Here is a 27,328-nt window from a genome sequence, read left to right on the forward strand (position 1 = left end):
GGTATATTCCAGAGGGATGAAGAATCTCCAGGTATATATTTCCATGTCAAGAATTCCAAAGTACTGTGAATTGAAATTGCAAAAAAAAAAAAAAACTGAAAATTCACTGTCACATTAATAATTGATAATGCTACAATATAAATGCAACAGAGCAGGATACTTACTTTCAGTTGTGCTCTTTGATGACTTCATATCCTGTGTTCTGTATGATTGCGCCTTTGCACAGTAGGTGCATAGGCAGATGTAGCACACTGCTGGGATCGAATGACGCTACTGTATAGCATGTATCAGCTGCTGAAGATTTAGCATGAAATGTGCTGAGCTGATTACAGATGAAAGTGTGCCATTGCTTAAGTGTATATTCCCTGCTAAGACTAAGAAGAGGTGGGAGAATGTAGATACAAGTCAACCATAGATAGATGTGTAGAGGAGAGGACAGAATAATAACCACTTGTGGTTGGATTTTAAAGAGTAGTACTGTAATGTGACTGAGTAAACCTCCAAAGTCTTAATAGATATTTAGACACAGGTCAACCATAGATAGGTAAGTAGGGAAATTGCAGGAGAGGACAGAATAATAACCACTTGTGGTTGCATTTTAAGGAGTACTATTGTAGTGAGACTGTATAAACCTCAATAATCTTAATAGATATCTCCAGGTATTAACACTCTTAGTTCTATAAGTTCTATCAGAAGGCGGTAAAAGAAGGTGGTGCACAGATCTGGTGAAGTAGGGGTTTATTTACTAAGCCTTGGAGAGAGATAAAGTACCACCCAATCAGCTACTAACTATTATGTTACAGGCCCTGTTTAGAGTATGACCGTTAGGTGCTAGTTAGCTGGTAATTTTTCTCTCTTCACCTTTTTCTCTCTGTCCACCTTTGTCTCTCTCCACGTTATCTGGAGAGCCAAGGCTTAGCACAACATACATTTACTAATTTTGCTCTTGAAATCTACAAGTTCATTGATATTGGGCTGATTCAAAGTTGCATATAATGCAGCCACATTGCATACTTTACTAAGAAATAATTATAAGTAGAGTTGGTGACTGCACCCCCAATACAGATATACACTATCTGTTTGCTGAAGTAGCCATCATCATAATTACAAGACAATTGTAAGCAGCCCTATGAAATGTTAATATTCTATTTTTTATATTTTGGATATATTGTAAATAAATGTTATTGACCCAATACAAACATAAAAACTCAAAAATTTCTGAGTGTTTATTAGAAGAACATAATTTTTTACTTTTAATATATTGTCTTATTAACAATAAATGTTATTAATATTCATCCAATTGTGTTGTCCTCTCATATATGTAGTTATATCTACAGTACATATATTATAAAATGAGGGGTTGTCACCCTCTGTCTGCCCCGGCCCTCTCTTCTTGGAGCGAACGAATTGGGGAGTGTGAAAATCGCCAAAGCCACTTGCTCCTGTATTTTGCGCATGCCCGTAATAGGGCATGCGCAAACCCCAAGCGAGCAGGTCTGAATAGACCCCTTAGTGTAACTGGATAAATTGGGAGTTAACCAGACCTTTGAAGACTCAACACCATAGATAAATTATGTGAGTATCTATTGTTCTGTGCTAAAGCATTCTAGACATCCTTATGAGGATAAGGATGTGGGGGATATGACTCTTCATACCATTGTGAGGGGCTCCGCCCCTTAACCTCCGCCCCTTAACCTGTGAACACCATTATTGTGTGAAATATGGTTTCTATAGGAGGGGTCAGGGCCGGATTTTTTGCATGGGTGGGGTAGTGCTGCAGCTTCACCTATCTGCCAATGTGACAATGATTAATGGTGCTGAGCATCGGGAGCCAAGGCACACTGATTGCACAAGTGTGCAGTGCATTACTGGGAGTTGACTAAGTCCCATGACACTTTGCACCAGAGGGCAGAGGCTGAGAGGTTTGTGCTGAACTCTGATTGGTGGAGCTCATTACATGCTTCTCGGGTCCATGGAGAACAGCAGCAGCAGCTTAGTCATGGTAGGGTTTTTAATCAGAGGCAGCACTAGGACTGTGAGGTCTCCTCCAGAGTAAGGGGCAGAGGGACAAACACAGGCTTTTCATGTGGTGTGTGTGTGTGTGTGTGTGTGTGTGTATGTATGTATGTATGTATATATATATATATATATTACATTGACAAAAAACCTTACGGTTTCACATGTCCCATTAAGGCTTCTTACACATGATCTGGCATTTCTGAAACCTGTTGTAACTCTTCCACTCAAACGCCAAAAAGCAATGAAATTACGATCATTAAGGCTGACGCCTTAATGGACGTGTTCCTTGCGCAATACAGATATGGTACGCCATCACAGCCTGTGGGTAAGTGCAGATTCAGCACTCTCACAGAGTGAGATTGCTGTCACTCACACAATGGTGGAGCTGCTAATTCACAGATTTGTGTGCTAATTGGAGCACTGATGGGGGACTAAAGAAGCAGATGGGTGGAAAACAGTGGCACAGATTGGGGAAGGTATAGACAGAGTGATGCGATTGGGTGGGAAACAGGAGCAGTTGAAGGAAAGACAGCACTGATGGGGGAGGGTGTTCGGAGCAAAGGGGATAAAGGGAAAACAGAGCAGTACAGATGGAGAGGGGAGACAGCAGTACAGATGGAAGGAAACTGTGTCATGGATGATGCAGGCAGAGCAGCATGGATGGAGGGGGAGACAGAGTATCACTAATAGAGGGGAAGCCAGTGGCACAGATAGAAGGAAACATCTGTGTGGAAAGACAGGGCAGTGCAGATGGGAAAAGACACATTGGTGTGGATGAGGGAGTACACACAGCAGTAGGGATTGGGGAAGACAGAGCAGCATGAAGGCTTATAGGAGAAGAAAGTGTAGATGCATAGTAGTTGGGAGCATTATAGTTTTTGCAATTATGAAAGATGTTTCTGGTAACTGTATGTGAATACTAAATGAAATGGATATATGTAGTGAGTGTGAGAGATGTTGGACCCTCAGTGGGATAGTTCTAGTAATAGTGTTTATTCTAGCACCTGCTATCTTTGAAAACCCATGCAGTTCCTCTACCCTGTCTGGGGTGTTGCTGTCTGCTGTAGTGATTCTAGCACAGATCTGGTTTGCGGTGCTGATATACAGATCACACTATGCTAGAAGCACTACAGCAGACAGCTACACCCCAGGCAGGGAAGAGGAATTGCATGGGTTTTCAAAGATGGCGGGTGCTAGAATGAACACTATAGTATCTCAGAGGTATAGACCGTTTTAGCTGATTGCAGGTACTTACTAGGATGAGTGTGCCACATAACAGCTCAGTCCTTCAGTTGCATAGACTGCATGTGTGTATTCCAATGAGCACACAAATCTGTGAATTAGCAGCTCCACCATTGTGTGAGTGACAGCAATCTCACTCTGTGAGAGTGCTGAATCTGCACTTACCCACAGGCTGTGATGGCGTACCATATCTGTATTGCGCAAGGAACACGTCCATTAAGGCGTCAGCCTTAATGATCGTAATTTCATTGCTTTTTGGCGTTTGAGTGGAAGAGTTACAACAGGTTTCAGAAATGCCAGATCATGTGTAAGAAGCCTTAATGGGACATGTGAAACCGTAAGGTTTTTTGTCAATGTAATTTCATAGCTTTTTTCAATTTATTTTTTATTTATTTAAAATTTTAAATTTCAGTGTAAGAATAAAATTAGATTTTTTAAATGTTTAATGATAACACACCCCTGGGACAGCGTACACGCGGGGGGTGGGGCACTGGGGGGCAGCATACACACGGGGGCACTGTACACATGAAAGCACTGGGGGGAGGCAGCGTACACACGGGGGCACTGGGGGGACAGCACGCACACGGGGGCACTGGGGTGGACAGCGCGCACACGGGGGCACTGGGGGGACAGCACGCACACGGGGGCACTGGGGGGGACAGCGCGCACACGGGGGCACTGGGGGGGACAGCGCACACACGGGGCACTGGGAAGACAGCGCACACGGGGGCACTGGGGGGGTAGCGTACACACGGGAGCACTGGGGGGGCAGCGTACACACGGGGGCACTGGGGGGGCAGCGTACACACGGGGCCACTGGGGGGGACAGCGTACACACGGGGCCACTGGGGGGGGACAGCGTACACACGGGGGCACTGGGGGGGACAGCGTACACACAGTGGCACTGGGGGCAGCGTACACACAGTGGCACTGGGGGGCAGCGTACACACGGGGGGCACTGGGGGCAGCGTACACACGGGGGGCACTGGGGGCAGCGTACACGCGGGGCAGCGTACACACAGGGGCACTGGGGGGGGCAGCGTACACACGGGGGCACTGGGGGGGCAGCGTACACACGGGGCACAGCGTACACACGGGGGCACTGGGGGGGCAGCGTACACACGGGGGCACTGGGGGGGGCAGCGTACACACGGGGGCACTGGGGGGGGCAGCGTACACACGGGGGCACTGGGGGGGGCAGCGTACACACGGGGGCACTGGGGGGGCAGCGTACACACGGGGGCACTGGGGGGGGCAGCGTACACACGGGGGCACTGGGGGGGCAGCGTACACACGGGGGCACAGCGTACACACGGGGCACTGGGGGGGCAGCGTACACACGGGGGCACTGGGGGGGCAGGGTACAAACGGGGGCACTGGGGGGGGGACAGCATGCACACACGGGTTTACTGGGGGGGACAGAGCACACACGGGGCACTGGGGGGGACAGCGTACACACGGGGGCACTGGGGGGGACAGCGTACACACGGGGGCACTGGGGGGGACAGCGTACACACGGGGGCAATGGGGGGGACAGCGTACATACGGGGGCAATGGGGGGGACAGCGTACACACGGGGGCAATGGGGGGGGGGACAGCGTACACACAGGGGCACTGGGGGGGAGAGCGTACACACGGGGGCACTGGGAAGGGGACAGCGTACACACGGGGGCACTGGGAAGGGGACAGCGTACACATGGGGGCAGCATACACATGGGGGCTCTGGGAAGGGGACAGCGTACACATGGGGGCACTGGGTACACACGGGGACAGTGGGGTGGGGGACAGGGTACACACAGGGACAGTGGGGGGATGGATTTACCTGGATGCAGCTGCTCCTCTGATGGCCCGGGTGTCTTCTTTCTGCCTTCTCGGTGGCGGAGGCAACTCAAGGAAGCGCCTGAATCTGGTCCGCAGGCTGTGGAAGCTCCTCAGTCCTGGCGGTGGCATGGGGAGGTCAGCGTCTGGGCAGGAAATATAATAAATAATAATATTAAAGGGCTCAGTGTACACACGGAGGGGGGGCAGCGCACACACGGATGCACTGTACACACGGGGCACTGGGGGGGAAGCGTACAAACGGGGGCACTGGGGGGCGGGACAGCGTACATACAGGGGCACTGGGGGGGACAGCATACATACGAGGGCACTGGGGGGTGCAGCATACACATGGAGGCAATGTGGGGGGACAGCATACACACGGGGGCACTGTACCCACGAAAGCACTGGGGGGGAGGCAGCATACACATGGGGGCACTGGGGGGGACAGCATACACACGGGGGCACTGGGGGGGGCAGCGTACACACGGGGGCACTGGGGGGGGGGGCAGCGTACACAGGGGGGCACTGGGGGGGCAGCGTACACACGGGGGCACTGGGGGGGGCAGCGTACACCCGGGGGCACTGGGAAGGGGACAGCGTACACAGGGGGGCACTGGGAAGGGGACAGCGTACACACGGGGGCACTGGGAAGGGACAGAGCACACACGGGTGTACTGAGGGGGGACAGAGCACACACGGGGACACTGGGGGGGGGGCAGTGTACACACGGGGCACTGGGGGGGCAGCGTACACACGGGGCACTGGGGGGGCAGCGTACACACGGGGGCACTGGGGGGACAGCGTACACACGGGGGCACTGGGGGGGGCAGCGTACACACGGGGGCACTGGGGGGGGACAGCGTACACACGGGGGCACTGGGGGGGGACAGCGTACACACGGGGGCACTGGGGGGGGACAGTGTACACAGGGGGCACTGGGAAGGGGACAGCGTACACAGGGGGGCACTGGGAAGGGGACAGCGTACACAGGGGGGCACTGGGAAGGGGACAGCGTACACACGGGGGCACTGGGAAGGGACAGAGCACACACGGGTGTACTGGGGGGGACAGAGCACACACGGGTGTACTGGGGGGGACAGAGCACACACGGGGACACTGGGGGGGGGCAGCGTACACACGGGGGCACTGGGAAGGGGACAGCGTACACATGGGGGCTCTGGGAAGGGGACAGCATACACATGGGGGCACTGGGAAGGGGACAGCGTACATATGGGGGCACTGGGAAGGGGACAGCGTACACATGGGGGCACTGGGAAGGGGACAGCGTACACATGGGGGCACTGGGAAGGGGACAGCGTACACATGGGGGCTCTGGGAAGGGGACAACGTACACATGGGGGCTCTGGGAAGGGGACAGCGTACACATGGGGGCTCTGGGAAGGGGACAGCATACACATGGGGGCTCTGGGAAGGCTACAGCGTACACATGGGGGTACTGGGTACACACGGGGACAATGGGGTGGGGGACAGGGTACACACAGGGACAGTGGGGGGACGGATTTACCTGGATGCAGCTGCTCCTCTGATGGCCTGGGTGTCTTCTTTCTGCCTTCTCGGTGGCGAGGGCAACTCAAGGAAGCGCCTGAATCTGGTCTGCAGGCTGTGGAAGCTCCTCAGTCCTGGCGGTGGCATGGGGAGGTCAGCGTCTGGGCAGGAAATATAATAAATAATAATATTAAAGGGCTCAGTGTACACACGGAGGGGGGCACAGCGTACACACGGGGGGCACAGCGTACACACGGAGGGGAGGGCACAGCATACACACGGAGGGGAGGGCACAGCATACACACGGAGGGGGGGGGACAGCATACACACGGAGGGGGGGGGACAGCATACACACGGAGGGGGGGGGCAGCATACACACGGAGGGGGGGCACAGCATACACACGGAGGGGGGGCACAGCGCACACACGGAGAGGGGGGCACAGCGCACACACGGAGAGGGGGGCAGCGTACACACGGAGGGGGGGCAGCGGCACACACGGAGGAGGGGGGCAGCGCACACACGGAGGAGGGGGGCAGCGCACACACGGAGGAGGGACAGCATACATACAGGGGCACTGGGGGGGACAGCATACATACGGGGGCATTGGGGGGGGACAGCATACACACGGGGGTACTGTACCCACGGAAGCACTGGGGGGAGGCAGCATACACACGGGGGCACTGGGGGGGACAGCGTACACACGGGGGCACAGCGTACACACGGGGTCACTGGGGGGGGCAGCGTACACACGGGGTCACTGGGGGGGGCAGCGTACACAGGGGGGCACTGTGAAGGGGACAGCGTACACAGGGGGGCACTGTGAAGGGGACAGCGTACACAGGGGGGCACTGTGAAGGGGACAGCGTACACAGGGGGGCACTGTGAAGGGGACAGCGTACACAGGGGGGCACTGTGAAGGGGACAGCGTATACACACGGGGGCACCGGGGAAGGGACAGCGTATACACACGGGGGCACTGGGGGGGGACAGCATACACACACAGGGGCAACAGCATACACACAGGGGGCACGGGGGGCAGCGTACACGCGGGGGACACTGGGGAGGGGACAGCGTACACGCGGGGGACACTGGGGAGGGGACAGCGTACACGCGGGGGACACTGGGGAGGGGACAGCGTACACGCGGGGGACACTGGGGAGGGGACAGCGTACACGCGGGGGACACTGGGGAGGGGACAGCGTACACGCGGGGGACACTGGGGAGGGGACAGCGTACACGCGGGGGACACTGGGGAGGGGACAGCGTACACGCGGGGGACACTGGGGAGGGGACAGCGTACACGCGGGGGACACTGGGGAGGGGACAGCGTACACGCGGGGGACACTGGGGAGGGGACAGCGTACACGCGGGGGACACTGGGGAGGGGACAGCGTACACGCGGGGGACACTGGGGAGGGGACAGCGTACACGCGGGGGACACTGGGGAGGGGACAGCGTACACGCGGGGGACACTGGGGAGGGGACAGCGTACACGCGGGGGACACTGGGGAGGGGACAGCGTACACGCGGGGGACACTGGGGAGGGGACAGCGTACACGCGGGGGACACTGGGGAGGGGACAGCGTACACGCGGGGGACACTGGGGAGGGGACAGCGTACACGCGGGGGACACTGGGGAGGGGACAGCGTACACGCGGGGGACACTGGGGAGGGGACAGCGTACACGCGGGGGACACTGGGGAGGGGACAGCGTACACGCGGGGGACACTGGGGAGGGGACAGCGTACACGCGGGGGACACTGGGGAGGGGACAGCGTACACGCGGGGGACACTGGGGAGGGGACAGCGTACACGCGGGGGACACTGGGGAGGGGACAGCGTACACGCGGGGGACACTGGGGAGGGGACAGCGTACACGCGGGGGACACTGGGGAGGGGACAGCGTACACGCGGGGGACACTGGGGAGGGGACAGCGTACACGCGGGGGACACTGGGGAGGGGACAGCGTACACGCGGGGGACACTGGGGAGGGGACAGCGTACACGCGGGGGACACTGGGGAGGGGACAGCGTACACGCGGGGGACACTGGGGAGGGGACAGCGTACACGCGGGGGACACTGGGGAGGGGACAGCGTACACGCGGGGGACACTGGGGAGGGGACAGCGTACACGCGGGGGACACTGGGGAGGGGACAGCGTACACGCGGGGGACACTGGGGAGGGGACAGCGTACACGCGGGGGACACTGGGGAGGGGACAGCGTACACGCGGGGGACACTGGGGAGGGGACAGCGTACACGCGGGGGACACTGGGGAGGGGACAGCGTACACGCGGGGGACACTGGGGAGGGGACAGCGTACACGCGGGGGACACTGGGGAGGGGACAGCGTACACGCGGGGGACACTGGGGAGGGGACAGCGTACACGCGGGGGACACTGGGGAGGGGACAGCGTACACGCGGGGGACACTGGGGAGGGGACAGCGTACACGCGGGGGACACTGGGGAGGGGACAGCGTACACGCGGGGGACACTGGGGAGGGGACAGCGTACACGCGGGGGACACTGGGGAGGGGACAGCGTACACGCGGGGGACACTGGGGAGGGGACAGCGTACACGCGGGGGACACTGGGGAGGGGACAGCGTACACGCGGGGGACACTGGGGAGGGGACAGCGTACACGCGGGGGACACTGGGGAGGGGACAGCGTACACGCGGGGGACACTGGGGAGGGGACAGCGTACACGCGGGGGACACTGGGGAGGGGACAGCGTACACGCGGGGGACACTGGGGAGGGGACAGCGTACACGCGGGGGACACTGGGGAGGGGACAGCGTACACGCGGGGGACACTGGGGAGGGGACAGCGTACACGCGGGGGACACTGGGGAGGGGACAGCGTACACGCGGGGGACACTGGGGAGGGGACAGCGTACACGCGGGGGACACTGGGGAGGGGACAGCGTACACGCGGGGGACACTGGGGAGGGGACAGCGTACACGCAGGGGACACTGGGGAGGGGACAGCGTACACGCAGGGGACACTGGGGAGGGGACAGCGTACACGCAGGGGACACTGGGGAGGGGACAGCGTACACGCAGGGGACACTGGGGAGGGGACAGCGTACACGCAGGGGACACTTGGGAGGGGACAGCGTACACGCAGGGGACACTGGGGAGGGGACAGCGTACACGCAGGGGACACTGGGGAGGGGACAGCGTACACGCGGGGGACACTGGGGAGGGGACAGCGTACACGCGGGGGACAGCGTACACATGGGCACTGGGGGGGACAGGGCACACAGGGATAGTGGGGTGGGGGACAGGGTACATACAGGGATAGTGGGGTGGCGGACAGGGTACACACAGGGACAGTGGGGGAACGGATTTACCTGGGTGCAGCTGCAGTACAGGGGGGAGAGTACACACGGGGGGCAGCAAACAAACGGCGGGCACTGGGGGGGGACAGCATACACACGGCGGGCACTGGGGGGGGGTAGGGTACATACAGGGACAGTGACGGGGGAAAGGGTATGCACAGAGTCTGGGTGTAGGAAATATAATAATAATAATAATTATTACAATAATAATAATGCGTACACACGGGGGGGTACAGCGTACACACGGGGGGGGGCACAGCGTACACACGGGGGGGGGGGGGCACAGCGTACACACGGGGGCACAGCGTACACACGGGGGGGCACAGCGTACACACGGGGGGGGGGCACTGGGGGGCAGCGTACACACGGGGGGGCACAGCGTACACACTGGGGGGCACAGCGTACACATGGGGGGGCACAGCGTACACACGGGGGGGCACAGCATACACACGGGGGGGCACAGCATACACACGGGGGGGCACAGCATACACACGGGGGGGCACAGCATACACACGGGGGGGGGCACAGCGTACACACGGGGGGGGCACAGCGTACACACGGGGGGGGGGGGCACAGCGTACACACGGGGGGGGCACAGCGTACACACGGGGGGGGGGGGGCACAGCGTACACACGGGGGGCACAGCGTACACACGGGGGGCACAGCGTACACACGGGGGGCACAGCGTACACACGGGGGGGCACTGGGGAGGGACAGCGTACACACGGGGGGGCACTGGGGAGGGACAGCGTACACACGGGGGGGCACTGGGGAGGGACAGCGTACACATGGGCGGGCACAGCGTACACAAATGGGGGGGCACAGTGAGGGGATGACAGCGTACACATGGGGGCACTTTATAGTTAGGCTGTGGGGGCTGTATAAATAGTTAGGCTGTGGGGGTGGGGGTGTATAGTTAGGCTGTGGGGGTGCGGGATTATAGTTAGGCTGCAGGGGGGGTGTAGAGTTAGGGTTGGGCTACAGGGGGGTGTATAGTTAGGCTGTGGGGGTGGGGATGTATATTTAGTTAGGACGTGGGGATGGGGGGTGTATAGTTAGGCTGCAGGGGTGCGGAGATTATAGTAAAGCTGCAGGGGGGTGAATAGTTAGTTAGGCTGTGGGGGTGCAGGGTGTATAGTTAGTTAGGCTGCAGGGGTGGTGGGGGGTGTATAGTTAGGGATGCGCTACAGGGGGGTGTATAGTTAGCCAGGCTGCGGGCAGGGGCGGATTGGGGACTAAAAGTGGCCCTGGAAAATATCTGGAAGTGGCCTCACGTGGGCAGCACCAAATCAACAATAGGTGGAGCCTAATTGCAAGGGGTGTGCCCTAGCATGGAAAAAGGTGTGCCCATTATGCCAAGGTACTGCCCATTACATATTATGCCACACGCCAATTGCAAGGGGTGTGCCCTAGCATGGAAAAAGGTGTGCCCATTATGCCAAGGTACTGCCCATTACATATTATGCCACACGCCAATTACACATTATACCTCAAACCGGAAGTAGTAGCAGATAGGGACTAAGCCGCCATTTGGGGTGCTAAGGGGCAGGGGCTGAAGGGGGGGGGGGCAGCGGGAGAGTTGCCCAACTTCCCAGGGGGGGGTACCTGATTTTCGGCCATTCCTGTAGATTTGACAACCATGTTTTAACTATTACATATATAAATGTTCATGTTGTTTATTTGTTGTGTTGTGGAGAAGTGAGTAGGGATGGCCATCAACCAGCCCGACCCGCTCAGGCATCTGCTTTTCAGAATCATGCGGCAGGACACATCAAGCAGGGCCGGATTACCAATGAGCCTGATGGAGCTGCAGCTCCAGGACCATACTCTAAATAGGCCCAGAGCATCTGCAGAACTGGCTGCTGCAGAAGAAAATATTTATTTCCCTCTCCTGCAGCGTCCTAATTTGTATTGTATTGGGGGAAAATGCCTCAGGGGCCATCTATAAAAAAAATACACTTACAAATTGCCCTGCGGCAGCCGCCCCACGCTCCGGCGGCTGCCGCAGGTTAAGAGTCACCAGTCTGTGTGGCCCGCCCGGCGGCTGTCCAGGGAGTCAAGTACAGGGGAAATCTCACGAGAAGTCGGTAGCTCTCGGTAGAGCCAGATCGGATGCATACCCTTTTTTCACTGCCCGCTACACAAGTCCTGCCCTGGTCAGAACCTGGGTAAAAGAGACACGGGTTAACCCGTTTTACACCGCCGCTGACCCGAGACCACAAGGAAAAAAAAAAAAAAATTTTGCGGTGGTGTAAGAGGGGTATTAGTAATAAGTAAGAGATGTAATTATAGGATTATACTTTTAAAGATAGATAGAGGCAGGGCTATTTTTCAGCAGGCTCCAGCAGGAACTGAGGCCCTTATTCTAGTTCACTCTGACAAAATATTTCTTAGATGGACAAAACCATGTGCACTGCAGGTGAGGCAGGTGTAAAACCCCACCCAAATCTAATTATCTCTGCACAAGTAACACCTGCCTCACCTGCAGTGCACATGGTTTTGTCCATCTAAGAAATATTTTGTCAGAAAGAGTGAACTAGAATAAGGGCCTCAGTTCCTGCTGGAGCCTGCTGAAAAATAGCCCTGGATAGAGGTGTGTATATATCCTCATTCGGCGTAATGTCAGTGAAACCAATTTATTCAGAATCCTGATTGGAATTTGTGAGTGAAGGAGTTTTTACCTGGACAGTTCGTAAACTAAAATATAAAGTGTTTCAGCGCTGGCTGAATAAAATGCAAAACAATTCAAAATTAAATATAAATGGTTTTACTTTAAAATAAAACACCATAAAAAACAGTAATAAATAGTTCAATCAACAAGTACTTCATTTTCCTCTTCAGAGAACCGCAGTGCTCTTTTCTTTTTTGCACACTTTCATCACACTGGGATTTGTGGCTTGTGCTTGCGTGATCCTGCTGACTATCTTCCTCCCCACTGCTAGAATTAGAAGACAAAAAAAAAAGTAACAGCATAGTGTTTATTTAAAGATACAGGTTACGTGCAGTAAGAAAAATAAGTATTAATTTGAAGTTTGGCATTAAGGGCCCCATTTATCTATGATCACATATTCAATGCAATATGGCAGAAAAATGATTGCACAGGATCACATTTGCGCTCATATCAATTGAATTTTTCACCCAGCAGGTGAAGCTCAGCACATCACAGGGACAGGCTCCTGCATGATACATCCTGGTGCATTTTACAATGTGATCCTACGCGATGATATTTCGGTCAGATCCTTTATAAATGGGCCCCCATGTCAGAGGGAGAGAGAGGCAGTGCGAAGTGTAGCCATAGGCTACAAAGGGCTATCGCCATATTACAATGGCGATAGCCCAGGGGTGTGATGCCAGGCTGCCTGATGTTGATACATCGGGCAGCTTCGCATCCCCCTTAGAAACCTATGGGGGATGCGGCCAGCGGCGCTGCAGGGAGGATCGCAGCAGGGATACTAAATATTTGCGGTGAACCCCCGAAAACGGATGTTTCCGGGGATTTAACCGCAAATATTGCTTGATAAAATGCGGCCCTAAATCCCCTAAAACACCCATTTTCGGGGGTCAAATATTATGTATCCCCTCAATGTAATAAAGGGGGACAGCCCTGCAACGCCGCCGGCCACATCCCCCATAGGTTTCTATGGGGGATGCGATGCTGCCTGATGTATCAACATCGGGCAGCCTGGCTTCGCATTCCTGGGCCATCGCCATTCTGAGATGGCGATAGCCCATTGTAGCCTATGGCTGCGGGATTGCACTGCCGAGAGGGGCAGTGCGGTCACAGGGGGTCAGCGCATAATTGCGCATGCGCAGACCCCCCCCCCCCGGCTTCTGGGTCAGGGCTTCGCAGGGATGGGCTCCTTTCGGAGCCCTGTCCCTGCACCCTCAAAATTATACATCTAGGCGGTATTTCACAATACCACAATGCGAGGGCACCACGTCGGCATTGCACATTGATGATAAATGCGCCCCTTAGTGTACCCCCCTAAATACTAGCAAATTGCTAAACTGCAAGGTGTCGGCCAGGCTGGGGCATACTTTGCTGCAGTGCAGGGAGGCAGCTACATCCTCCCACACGACAACACACTGACACACACACATTGCATGGGGACCAGGGGCACACTGACTGACTGACACACACACATTGTATGGGGACCAGGGGCACACTGACTGACTGACTGACACACACACATTGTATGGGGACCAGGGGCACACTGACTGACTGACTGACACACACACATTGTATGGGGACCAGGGGCACACTGACTGACTGACACACACACATTGCATGGGGACCAGGGGCACACTGACTGACTGACACACACACATAGTATGGGGACCAGGGGCACACTGACTGACTGACTGACACACACACATTGTATGGGGACCAGGGGCACACTGACTGACTGACTGACACACACACATTGTATGGGGACCAGGGGCACACTGAATGACTGACTGACACACACACATTGTATGGGGACCAGGGGCACACTGAATGACTGACTGACACACACACATTGTATGGGGACCAGGGGCACACTGACTGACTGACACACACACATTGTATGGGGACCAGGGGCACACTGACTGACTGACACACACACATTGTATGGGGACCAGGGGCACACTGACTGACTGACTGACACACACACATTGTATGGGGACCAGGGGCACACTGACTGACTGACTGACACACACACATTGTATGGGGACCAGGGGCACACTGACTGACTGACTGACTGACACACACATTGTATGGGGGCCAGGGGCACACTGACTGACTGACACACACATTGTATGGGGACCAGGGGCACACTGACTGACTGACACACACATTGTATGGGGACCAGGGGCACACTGACTGACTGACACACACACATTGTATGGGGACCAGGGGCACACTGACTGACTGACACACACACATTGTATGGGGACCAGGGGCACACTGACTGACTGACACACACACATTGTATGGGGACCAGGGGCACACTGACTGACTGACACACACACATTGTATGGGGACCAGGGGCACACTGACTGACTGACACACACACATTGTATGGGGACCAGGGGCACACTGACTGACTGACACACACACATTGTATGGGGACCAGGGGCACACTGACTGACTGACTGACTGACTGACTGACACACACACACACATTGTATGGGGACCAGGGGCACACTGACTGACTGACTGACTGACACACACACATTGTATGGGGACCAGGGGCACACTGACTGACTGACACACACACATTGTATGGGGACCAGGGGCACACTGACTGACTGACTGACTGACACACACATTGTATGGGGACCAGGGGCACACTGACTGACTGACACACACACATTGTATGGGGACCAGGGGCACACTGACTGACTGACTGACACACACACATTGTATGGGGACCAGGGGCACACTGACTGACACACACACATTGTATGGGGACCAGGGGCACACTGACTGACTGACACACACACATTGTATGGGGACCAGGGGCACACTGACTGACTGACTGACTGACACACACACATTGTATGGGGACCAGGGGCACACTGACCGACTGACTGACTGACACACACACATTGTATGGGGACCAGGGGCACACTGACCGACTGACTGACTGACACACACACATTGTATGGGGACCAGGGGCACACTGACTGACTGACTGACTGACTGACACACACATTGTATGGGGACCAGGGGCACACTGACTGACTGACACACACATTGTATGGGGACCAGGGGCACACTGACTGACTGACACACACATTGTATGGGGGCCAGGGGCACACTGACTGACTGACACACACATTGTATGGGGGCCAGGGGCACACTGACTGACACACACATTGTATGGGGGCCAGGGGCACACTGACTGACACACACACATTGTATGGGGACCAGGGGCACACTGACTGACACACACATTGTATGGGGACCAGGGGCACACTGACTGACTGACACACACATTGTATGGGGACCAGGGGCACACTGACTGACTGACACACACATTGTATGGGGGCCAGGGGCACACTGACTGACTGACACACACATTGTATGGGGGCCAGGGGCACACTGACTGACACACACACATTGTATGGGGACCAGGGGCACACTGACTGACACACACATTGTATGGGGACCAGGGGCACACTGACTGACTGACACACACATTGTATGGTGACCAGGGGCACACTGACTGACACACTAACACACACACACACACACACACACACACTGCTGAACTCTGTCACCATACACTGGACTGCACGCAGAATATCTGACCCCAGCTCCATGTGCAGACGCTGCCTTGCTGCACAGTTATACAAGCTCCCCCATGCTGAATACCTCTGTGGTTAGCTGTCCTCCGGAAGAGAAGCCAGGAGCAGCCATTCCCTGCCTCCCTTGGGGAAACAAGCACCCCTTGCCCTCAGCCCCCATTCTGACCCACCATATTACAATACTTACAGTTTAGGAAGACTGGGAGGCAGGTTCCACGGGGCTTCTCTCTGTGCTCCCAGCAGGTCTGCAGTGTACAGGAAGTGCCTGTGTTGTAGCTGGCAACGCCCCTTCCTTTCTGCACGAACAATGATTGGCCTGGGGGGAAAGGGGGAGTGTCCAGGGGAGTGTTCTCTCTTCGCCTCTGCAGGGAGCTAATATCGCAGGAACAGCTCGCTTTCGCACCTGCTCTCCCTGCCCACCTCCCTTCATAAATCCAGGTGATGTAGCACAACATCGCAATGCGATGTTAATGCGATGTTCATCGATATTATCGCAAAAACATCGCGGTTTATTGATAAATGTGCCCGTTAGTGTAATGTGCCTGGAGTGTCCAGTTACTTCTAAAAATAAGGGATGAGGCTGCTGCTTTCAGCTTTTCCCGTGCGGATATTAGAGATGATGCTACCGAGTGGTGTCACCAATTGATTTTCCTCGGCAGCAGGGGGTTGGTGGGGGCATAGATGGGTGTCACTAGCACCTTGTAATAATTATACCCAGCCTCTGTACGCCTGCCAATCCTAGTCACAGATCCACACATGAGTCTATGGGGATACCTCACTGAGTGTCCGGGTCCCATAGCAAGCGTACTCTCCAGATGCCCTAAGCCCATTCAGATGCCCTAGAGCTTAGGCAACTGCCCAATCTGCCAATGGGCTAAGGCCAGCTCTGCCAGAGCAACACATCCCGCTGGCTGCCACATAGAGCAGCACTGTAAATTTTGAACTTCCCGGCAGTGCAGTGAATAAATTAATGACGTCACTCACTCAGCTTACAGTCATCTCTGGCACAGCACGGACGTACTAAACTATATAATTACAGCCATGTCAGGGCTAATGATCACCCAGCACCCATCCTTACCCCCACCCACACTCCCATGTATAACATAAACACCGCATATTCCACTTACACAAAATAATTTATGTTTGCGAGCAGGAGTCGGCCATCTTGGTACACCCAAGTGAAGCCACTCTGTGTACTCCCCCAGCTGATGGCTCCTGCGGCTGCGCAACAAGTTGGAGCTCCTATCTCTATAATGGGGCATGTTTCACTAAATTATAAAAAAACTGTACCTATCTGAAAATCCTCAACCCCAAAAGGCACTCCACTGGGACAATATCTACCTAATAAAACAAACCCCAAGTCTCAATTGTTCCTCTACCCCGAGTTATGCCTTCCCAAAAAAACCCTCATAGACTAACATGGGTGACAAAGTGTCATTTCGCGAGTGTCAGGAAAAAACTGGCAGTTGGAAGTTTAGATCGCTCCCAATTGGTCATTTTTTTATATTTCAACCTGAAATTTGGCACGCAGCACCGGTTGACGATTCTATGCGTACATGCCAAATTTCAGTTCAGTATGCCCAGTCACTTTTGAGGTGCAGTCCCTCAAACACCATGCCCCCATCCGAAAAGTTCCCTATGGGAAAAATCCGTTCGTTGGATTCAGCCTTAATATAAGGGCACTACCGTGCCCTTATAATATATATCCCCTGCAGTTAACGATTGACCAAGTTTATTCTGCCTTTACTCTGTGTTTTGACAGTATAATATTCTCCCATGCAGTGTGCGGCCAGTAATGACAAGTGCAAGGGGGCCCCCCGGTCTAAAGTACCCCGGGCCCCCCGAAGGCTTAATCTGGCACTGGGAGGGGTGGGTGGGGAAATACTGCGGGGGTGGGAGTGGCAGGTGTGTTGTTCTCCAAGGGGCATGTGCGGGTACTGTGGGTAGTGGAGTGGTGGTTGTGGTTGTGGCGTGGGTGGGTGGGTGAGGGTTCGTGCGAGGGTGCCATGCGTGGGGAGGGTGATTGGGTGTGGTGTGGGTGGAGAAGTTGCTGTTTGGGTGGTGTGGGTTGGTGGGGTGCACTGGTTGAATGAGGGGTAGTTGTGGGGGAGCTGTGGGGCAGGAGTGATGGTGGTGTGGTGGGGGAGGTATGGGTGCATGGGTACAGCAGGTGGGCAATGAGCAGGTGTGGTGTTAGTGGGCTGGAAAGTGCTCTGCACTACACATAGAAAAGAACACTGTTCCATCCTTTACTTATTTACACTACACCACATATACATGCTGACACTGCTCTGCATTACACTTATTCACACTATCCTGCACTACACTACATATGCAGAACACAGCTCTCAACTACATTGATTTGACATTGCAATACACATATAGAAACCTGCACTGCACTAAATTACTGCAGACCAGCAGTGGTGGGAGAGAACAATGAAAAACGTGAAGCAGGTTTTAGTGGGTGGGTGAGAGGTTACACTATACTTACTGGCGCTCCTTACACTGTTGAGACTCGTGCTTCCGATGGCCAGCTGTTCTGGTTGTTGCTCTCACTGCTGTGTCTTTGGGCCGCTGGTGGGTGTCCTGCTTCAGGCACTTCCGCTGGTGCTCCTGATGATGCACCTCATCATGTTACCACTTCTCCACTGCCTGCCGCAGGGGGTGACAGATTTCACAGCAGAGACGGGGTGAGAGAGGCGCTGGAGGTGGCCTATTAGCATATAGGCACAGCACAGGGAGGGAGAGGAGGCAGTGGGTGTCTGGAACAGCGGCCTGGTTGGGGTACTCTGTGCTTCACTATGGTGCCTCTCTGTCACTCTGTGACTGTGTGTGGGTGGAGTCAAACAGGTGCTAATAGGCTATTAGCCTATTACTCTGTGCAGTGTTATACACAATGAGTGGCAGGTCTGGCTAAATATATAAGAGATTACAGCCATTAGAACAGCCAGCTGTCACTAACATGTCACCTATCTAAGAACTCCGGAAGACCATGGGTCACAGAACCATGGAAATGTAACTCCATATAAGAAGTGTAGGTACTTGTTTAGTTTCACGGTGACTGATATATCAGATGTGATATTGGCCAATCCGATGCGATTTTTTACCTGTTCATAACCCCACTATCCACTACGCGTGGAGTTGACTTTATGTAGTATGAGCGCAGTAATCCGCGTCCCCTTGTGGGGCTCGCTACACTCGCCACGCTTCGGGCTTGGTGGCTCGCTGTGCCCGCTACACTATATAGGATCATCTCCATGCGTAGTGGATAGTATGGTTATCAACAAGGAAAAAATCAAATCGGATCGCATTGCATCGGCCGATATCGCATCCGATATACCGTCCGCCATGAAACTAAACAAGTACCGAAGTGTAATCTGTGTTTGTGTGTCATACAGTATTTCTATGTTAGGTACTGAAAATTTATGGAAAAATGTATGGAAAATTTATGCAAAATGTATGGAATTTATGGAATGCAAAACAGTCTCTTAGAGGTGTGCTTTAAAGGTTTGGAAGGAGCTGTAAAAGTTATGCAGCAAATTAGTGCATGTATTTTATTATTATAATTTTTATCATTTATTTATATAGCACCATAAGGGATTTGCATAGCCCAGTATAATCAAGTAAATAAAAACAAGAAACAGTGACTTACAGTTCAAGACAGTATAGGACAAGCACACCGTATATAAACATTTCAGCAGACAATACAAAAATCAGTGATAGGGTGACATAAAACCGAGGGATTAGATGCCATCGAAGAAAGCATGGAGAAGGTTTAGGGAAAAGTAGAATGGGCACGAGGGAAGTGGGCCCTGCTTGTGAGAGCTTACATGGGGGTAGAGTGATATTAAAAGTATGAGTCTTAATTCAGGTACTAGGCTAAATCGTATACATATTAAAATAAATTAGATAAGGTTAGAGACATAACATTAAAGTATATTGAGAATGATATTAACACAGAAGTGCAAATATAAATGCTAACTTTTCAAGAGGAAGTACCTCTAATGGCATTCGAACCTGTTATAAAAATATGCATAGTATTACAATGTAAAACAGAAATACATTAAAGTTATGTGATTCAGTTCACAAGTTGCATAAAATATAAAACATGAATTAATAATAGAGATATATTGAAAATTCCATAGAAAGCAACTAAAAACAAATAAAAAGTATGGCAAGTCTGCAGGCTTTATAAAAGCAGTGTAAATGTGATTTGTGTAATGAAAGTCTGTTGGATGCTCACAGCAAGTCTTTCACGTGGAATGAAACTGATGATTAGAGTCAAAAGTTTACAAAACTTTTTTGCTTCCTAAAACTCCTGCATGTACTGCTTACTTAAGGCAATGGGGGGCCTGTTATCCAGTATGGATTCTCTGTACTAACATAAATCTTACTTTCAAGGGAAGGTGGGTGAATTGTGCTTCAAATCTGGTGTGTTGGACATAGACAACACTGCCAGTGCTGCCCCTCCTCACCTGCGCAAGCAGGGGGGTTTCCGAGCATCTCGAACCCATGCTCCTGCCTGCTGATCGATCGCTGCAGCTGCCTCTCATTGCACTGCAGGGTGCAGCTGGGCTGGCTGGAGGTAGGGGCGCTGTATACAGAGGCAGCCTACAGTTCCTCCCAGACAGTGCTCTGTGGCTGTTTGAGAGAGCAGGTCAGGAGAGGGGGCCAGCAGCTGGCATTAGTGTATTATCTGTACAAGGTTGTTATGCTGGGGGGCTTAGGGGCTGTCCGGATGTATGTTTGGGGGGGTGAAATGTGTATGCTATGTGTACATGACGTGTGTGTGTATGTGTATATATATATATATATATATATATATATATATATATATATATATATATATATATATATATATAGTGTACCTAGAGGAGGCACTCCCGGGGGCTTTGACGGAGGAACCGGTATGACGGGTAGTCAGCAGACAATGGTGCCTTCCCAAAGCAGATATTGATCTGCTATGTATAGTCTCCCGGAGGCGGCACTCGTGCAAAATAACAACACCAGACTGTGGGTTTCTTTAGACCGACGTTTCAAGGCCGTCTGGCCTTTTTATCAAGGTGCAAAAAAGAGATACAGACATATACAAATTAACAACTTAAATACCTGTGGATCTTGTTCACGTCTCCCGCCGCATCCCAGCCGGGCGTCTAACAGTGACGTCACCGACGTCACGTTGCGTCAGGGGCGTGAAGAATCACCTGTGTCACAAAGTGAAAACAATAACCAATGAAAAACACGTAAAAGGTAACCATGGTGATACATGTAAACAAAATTACAGATAAAAAGACGGAGCGATACAAGACAGATAACTCCAGCATAATTTAGCTTAAAATTTGTAAATTCATTGACCGTGGATATGACCAATTGGAATTAGATAACATCAAAGCCAAAGTTTTGGCGCTGCCTAGACCTGACCATTCCTTGACAGCACCTCTCAAACTTGACAAAACCAAAGACAAGCTGATTTGGGTCAATGCTTATCACCAAAAGAGCTCAGCCATCAGTCACAGCGCCAAATCACACTGGCCTATTGTAAAAACCGACCCCGCACTGTCATCATTAAATAACAAATCCATTATGTGTGCGTACACCAGGGGCCGCAATCTGCGAGACCTCTTGGTTAAAAATGATGTCAACTTCCCGCCCATCAGACCAACCTTTTTGGGCAAACCCAAACTGGGTTGTTTTAAATGCTGTGGCTGTACCACCTGTAATTTCATGGTGGCAGGCGAATTTTTCCATCATCCCTATTCCGGTAAAAAGTTTGCCATCAGACACCGGGTGACATGTTCCACGAAATATGTCATATATCTCATTTCGTGTCCCTGTGGCAGACACTATGTGGGCAAGACAGACTGCGCCTTCAAAGAAAGGGCAGCAGCCCACAGGTCTGCCATTAAAGCAGCTCTCATCTCCGGTAGCAGTGAACAGCCTGTTGCGCGTCATTTCGCGCAGGCTCGACATCCTATCACCACATTACGATATCGGATTATAGATCACATTCCCCCGTTAAAACGTGGCGGTGATCGGTCATCACTATTGCTCCGCGCTGAGTGTAGGTGGATTGACCGATTGGACACCCTCGCGCCCAGGGGACTTAATGAGTATTTAGGTCTATCATGCTATATGTAATGTATCTCTTCCAGGTTGCGCATTGTGCTGATGTGCCTGTTTCTATGTATGCCGCTTTTCATAAAAAGAGTTCCGGCCACTTATTTTTCTATGATACTTTTTTAAGCTAAATTATGCTGGAGTTATCTGTCTTGTATCGCTCCGTCTTTTTATCTGTAATTTTGTTTACATGTATCACCATGGTTACCTTTTACGTGTTTTTCATTGGTTATTGTTTTCACTTTGTGACACAGGTGATTCTTCACGCCCCTGACGCAACGTGACGTCGGTGACGTCACTGTTAGACGCCCGGCTGGGATGCGGCGGGAGACGTGAACAAGATCCACAGGTATTTAAGTTGTTTATTTGTATATGTCTGTATCTCTTTTTTGCACCTTGATAAAAAGGCCAGACGGCCTTGAAACGTCGGTCTAAAGAAACCCACAGTCTGGTGTTGTTATTTTGCACGAGTGCCGCCTCCGGGAGACTATATATATATATATATATATATATATATATATATATATATATATAAATATATACTGTATGTGAGTATGTTTGTACGTATGTATATGTGTATGTGTATGTATGGTATGTGTATGTACATAATGTGTGTATGCTACTGTATGTGTTCCTGATTATTGGCCAGATTTATCAAACTTCAAAAGTGATCAAATGGAGAGCAGGGATATTTTTCAGCAGGCTCCAGCAGGAACTGAGGCCCTTATTCTAGTTCACTTTTTCTGACAAAATATTTCTTAGATGGACAAATCCATGTGCACTGCAGGTGAGGCAGGTGTTACTTGTGCAGAGATAATTAGATTTGGGTGGGGTTTTACACCTGCCTCACCTGCAGTGCACATGGTTTTGTCCATCTAAGAAATATTTTGTCAGAAAGAGTGAGCTAGAATAAGGGCCTCAGTTCCTGCTGGAGCCTGCTGAAAAATAGCCCTGATGGAGAGTAATAAACAGCCAGCCAATCAGCTCCTATATGTTATGTTACAGGCTGGGTTTGAAAAATAACAGGTAGCAGCTGATTGGCTGGGTGTTTATCACTCTCCATTTAATCACTTTTTTGAAGCTTGATATATCAGCCAGACCTATGTGTTTTTGTGAAATTATGTGTGTATTTGTGTGTATGGTATGTGTGAAAACATGATGTGTTTGTGTACGAATGCTATGTGTTTGTGTGTGTGTGTATATACAGCATATGTACCCCACTATTCAGGAGGAACAACAGGCGGCACTCAGCTGACTTTTTAGGTGGAAACAAAGGTGTCTTTTATTTTATCGACGTTTAAAGGCCCAAGGCTTTTTCTTCAGGAGGACAAACCAAAATATATATACATATTAAAGTGTGTGTCTGTATATATAAATATGTACATGTATAGAACCCACCCGCCCCATGAAAATCCTGCTTTTTCCCCTGCCTTCTGGCTAAACTCAGGCTTGTGGTGGTACCATACTGAAAGCAGTTAAATGTGTGCTTATGTGTTTCATCCACTATAGTGTCGGACTGAAATGTCAGGGACATTTATTTATTTATTTATTGAGTGCTGAAGCATTTCCAGACTGGAGATTGAGGTTCCAGTTGGTGTACAAAACTCACTTCTGCAGAACGTTGCATCCCAGTAAGTGCAAGATGCCGGTTGAACTCTGAGGTTTTAAATAAGGCAGTCATTTACAAGGTAAAAATATCCCTTTTAAATGATGTCCCCTTTAAAAAAAACTTCATCCTGAACAGCCTCCAGACGAACACCTCATTACATCCAGCCTATTGTCTGTAATTCTCTTACTCAGAGGAATAACGGACAGGGCTTGTACAAAATAAGCTGGCATTTTGTTGAATTTGTTTTGATGATTTTGTTGTACACTAAAAGTTCAATTGAGCTTGATAGCTTTATTTTGCCATAGTGACTCTAGAACATCTTGAGTGTACTGGAACCTTGCCACACAACTGAGAATAAATCTAGCATGGAGTCAGCACAAATAAATGAAATACATATTTTGTTTGATATGAAGTTCACTAAGGGAATAAAAGGCAATGTTCTATATATGTTGCTGGGGCTCCTTTCATCTGGTTGGCACCATAAGAGCTATTTTGGTCCATTGCTATTGATCTTGTTATTTCATTATTACATTGTTATTTAATTTACAAGGTTTACATTTCCAAATTGAAGATGCATATCCTCCTATAGCTATGCACACACACTTCGATTTGCTTTTGATTTGATGATAGATTAGATTTTCTCAAACAAGAAAAAGAGAAGAATGTCTTCTATGTGGTGCACCTAATAGGCAAAATTATAGACATAAAATTTAACCTTTATTTGATTTATTAATTAAAAGACAAAGCGGCGAAATATTGACAAACAGTGAAACATATAACACAGACAGTGTTTTTAAAAGAGGATAAAGAATTTATCCTCATTCAGTGTGGCCCAATTCCCTTGAAATCCCCTCAGTAAAGTAAACAGGCAAAGAACAATGCGGTATATGTAGTGTTAATGTTTCACTTTATTGCCTGTTAGAGATGTGTATACTTGGCTTAAGTAGCCCACAATCTAAGGCTCTTTTATATTATGCCCTTAACACAGTGTGGTATATTCCCCACTGAGTAAGCGACTATACAGATCTGCCACTATCTGTGTCGCTACCTCTGCCTGGGGAAGAGAAGGCTAGACTGCTGTAGCCCAAGTTGATGGTTGATCAAGGGTTAATAACACCCGTGAGTGTGGTGAATTAGGTGTATATTCTTACAGTCACAATTTAACTGAGGGCTTTGTGCCTATACAGTAGGTGGCAACTAGTGAGAACTGCCACTTCTCCTCTAGCTCCACGCTGCTGTCAAAGGCAGAATTAATCGCGGCTGGATAGTAAAAGGCTAGATGGGTTGCGGCATGTGAATATTTAGTGCCGCTTGTCCCCTATCTGCCTAGGAATATCACACGCTAACTAGACTTGTAATTAGGCTGTGCAGAGTCAGACGAGCGGCGGCGAGTCTCATACAACGCCGTCCGTCTCACCGTCTGCTCTAAAAGTAAGCGCACTGTCAGTGACAGCCAAGTCGGGCAGAGCTGGACGGACTGCGGCGTGTTTGATACAGCGCCGTTTGTCCCCTGTCTGCTAAGGAGTTTAGTCCGCTACGGTGTAGACGTCACACACCGTGCGGCTAAGGAGCGTGAGAGCAAGCCCAGTGGAAACTGGCGTTCGCTCTATCCTAACCGCAGCACTGGTACACATTCAAAATACAATAATCATGGGGAAGGGAAGAGGGAGTCACACACTGACATTCGGTCAGTGTACACTTCGCAGAGTGAGCTTTTTCAGGACCCTGATGAAGCTCACTCTGCGAATTGTACACTGACCGAATGTCAGTGTGTGACTCCCTCTTCCCTTCCCCATGATTATTGTATTTTGAATGTGTACCAGTGCTGCGGTTAGGATAGAGCGAACGCCAGTTTCCACTGGGCTTGCTCTCACGCTCCTTAGCCGCACGGTGTGTGACGTCTACACCGTAGCGGACTAAACTCCTTAGCAGACAGGGGATGAACGGCGCTGTATCAAACACGCCGCAGTCCGTCCAGCTCTGCCCGACTTGGCTGTCACTGACAGTGCGCTTACTTTTAGAGCAGACGGTGAGACGGACGGCGTTGTATGAGACTCGCCGCCGCTCGTCTGACTCTGCACAGCCTAATTACAAGTCTAGTTAGCGTGTAATATTCCTAGGCAGATAGGGGACAAGCGGCACTAAATATTCACATGCCGCAACCCATCTAGCCTTTTACTCTCCAGCCGCGATTAATTCTGCCTTTGACAGCAGCGTGGAGCTAGAGGAGAAGTGGCAGTTCTCACTAGTTGCCACCTACTGTATAGGCACAATGCCCTCAGTTAAATTGTGACTGTAAGAATATACACCTAATTCACCACACTCACGGGTGTTATTAACCCTTGATCAACCATCAACTTGGGCTACAGCAGTCTAGCCTTCTCTTCCCCAGGCAGAGGTAGCGACACAGATAGTGGCAGATCTGTATAGTCGCTTACTCAGTGGGGAATATACCACACTGTGTTAAGGGCATAATATAAAAGAGCCTTAGATTGTAGGCTACTTAAGCCAAGTATACACATCTCTAACTACCAACAGGCAATGAAGTGAAACATTAACACTACATATACCGCATTGTTCTTTGCCTGTTTACTTTACTGAGGGGATTCCAAGGGAATTGGGCCACACTGAATGAGGATAGATTCTTTTTCCTCTTTTAAAAACACTGTCTGTGTTATATGTTTCACTGTTTGTCAATATTTCACCGCTTTGTCTTTTAATTAATAAATCAAATAAAGGTAAAATTTTATGTCTATAATTTTGCCTATTAGGTGCACCACATAGAAGACATTCTTCTCTTTTTCTTGTTTGAATTCTCCGCCGTGTCCAGTGGTAGCACACCCTCCCGAAATTATTATTGGAAATCAATAATACCATACTGAGGGTCCTATTAACATTAAAATCTTATTTTCCTGTGCGACTGACTCCTCCCTCCCCCCGTTCCCTGGTATTAGATTAGATTTTCTATTAGATCTGGCATTAGATCTTCCCATTCCCATCTTCAGAACTGTACTTTTGTAACAGATATTGAATTCAATATCGAATTTGATTTACATTCATGGTACATTGTACACATTTGATATACTGGATCGAATTTGATATTTCCTTAGCTGCACAGCAGACTTTTCTATTTTGTGAAAATGGAAGCGCGCATCAAATCGAATGCAGTTTGAGTGTCCTAAAAACCATTCGATGTGGATTTGATTTTGCTTCCATAAGCAAAATCAAATCGAAAATAGCCAAAAATCGGTACATGTGTACACAGCTTAAGGAAATTATATTATATATTATGTAATATGGAAACTTTCATTGTTATTGGAAAATGTCTAAAATTCCCACATTTGCAATTCAATGTGATGTCTTTGTAATAAATTA

At 51.3% G+C, this 27,328-nt stretch overlaps 1 long non-coding RNA gene across 4 annotated transcripts; it reads right to left on the reverse strand.

Moving 5' to 3' along the window:
* Positions 1-213: 213 nt before the first annotated feature.
* LOC146006997 (uncharacterized) lies at positions 214-17,190 on the reverse strand. 4 transcript variants are annotated; one of them, XR_014444182.1, is made up of 5 exons: positions 16,415-17,151; positions 12,758-12,871; positions 6,608-6,749; positions 5,084-5,225; positions 214-294 (listed from the first exon to the last, which is right to left on the reverse strand). It is a non-coding gene; the product is annotated as an uncharacterized LOC146006997 (long non-coding RNA). The 4 variants fall into 4 exon arrangements; XR_014444184.1 differs by lacking the exon at positions 6,608-6,749 and having other exon boundaries at positions 217-294; positions 16,415-17,141; XR_014444183.1 differs by lacking the exons at positions 214-294; positions 5,084-5,225; positions 6,608-6,749 and adding an exon at positions 11,962-12,097 and having other exon boundaries at positions 16,415-16,720.
* Between the last annotated feature and the right edge of the window lie 10,138 nt (positions 17,191-27,328).

Source organism: Crinia signifera, chromosome 6, assembly GCF_055691185.1.
Source record: "Crinia signifera chromosome 6, ASM5569118v1, whole genome shotgun sequence".
Taxonomy (NCBI): domain Eukaryota; kingdom Metazoa; phylum Chordata; class Amphibia; order Anura; family Myobatrachidae; genus Crinia; species Crinia signifera.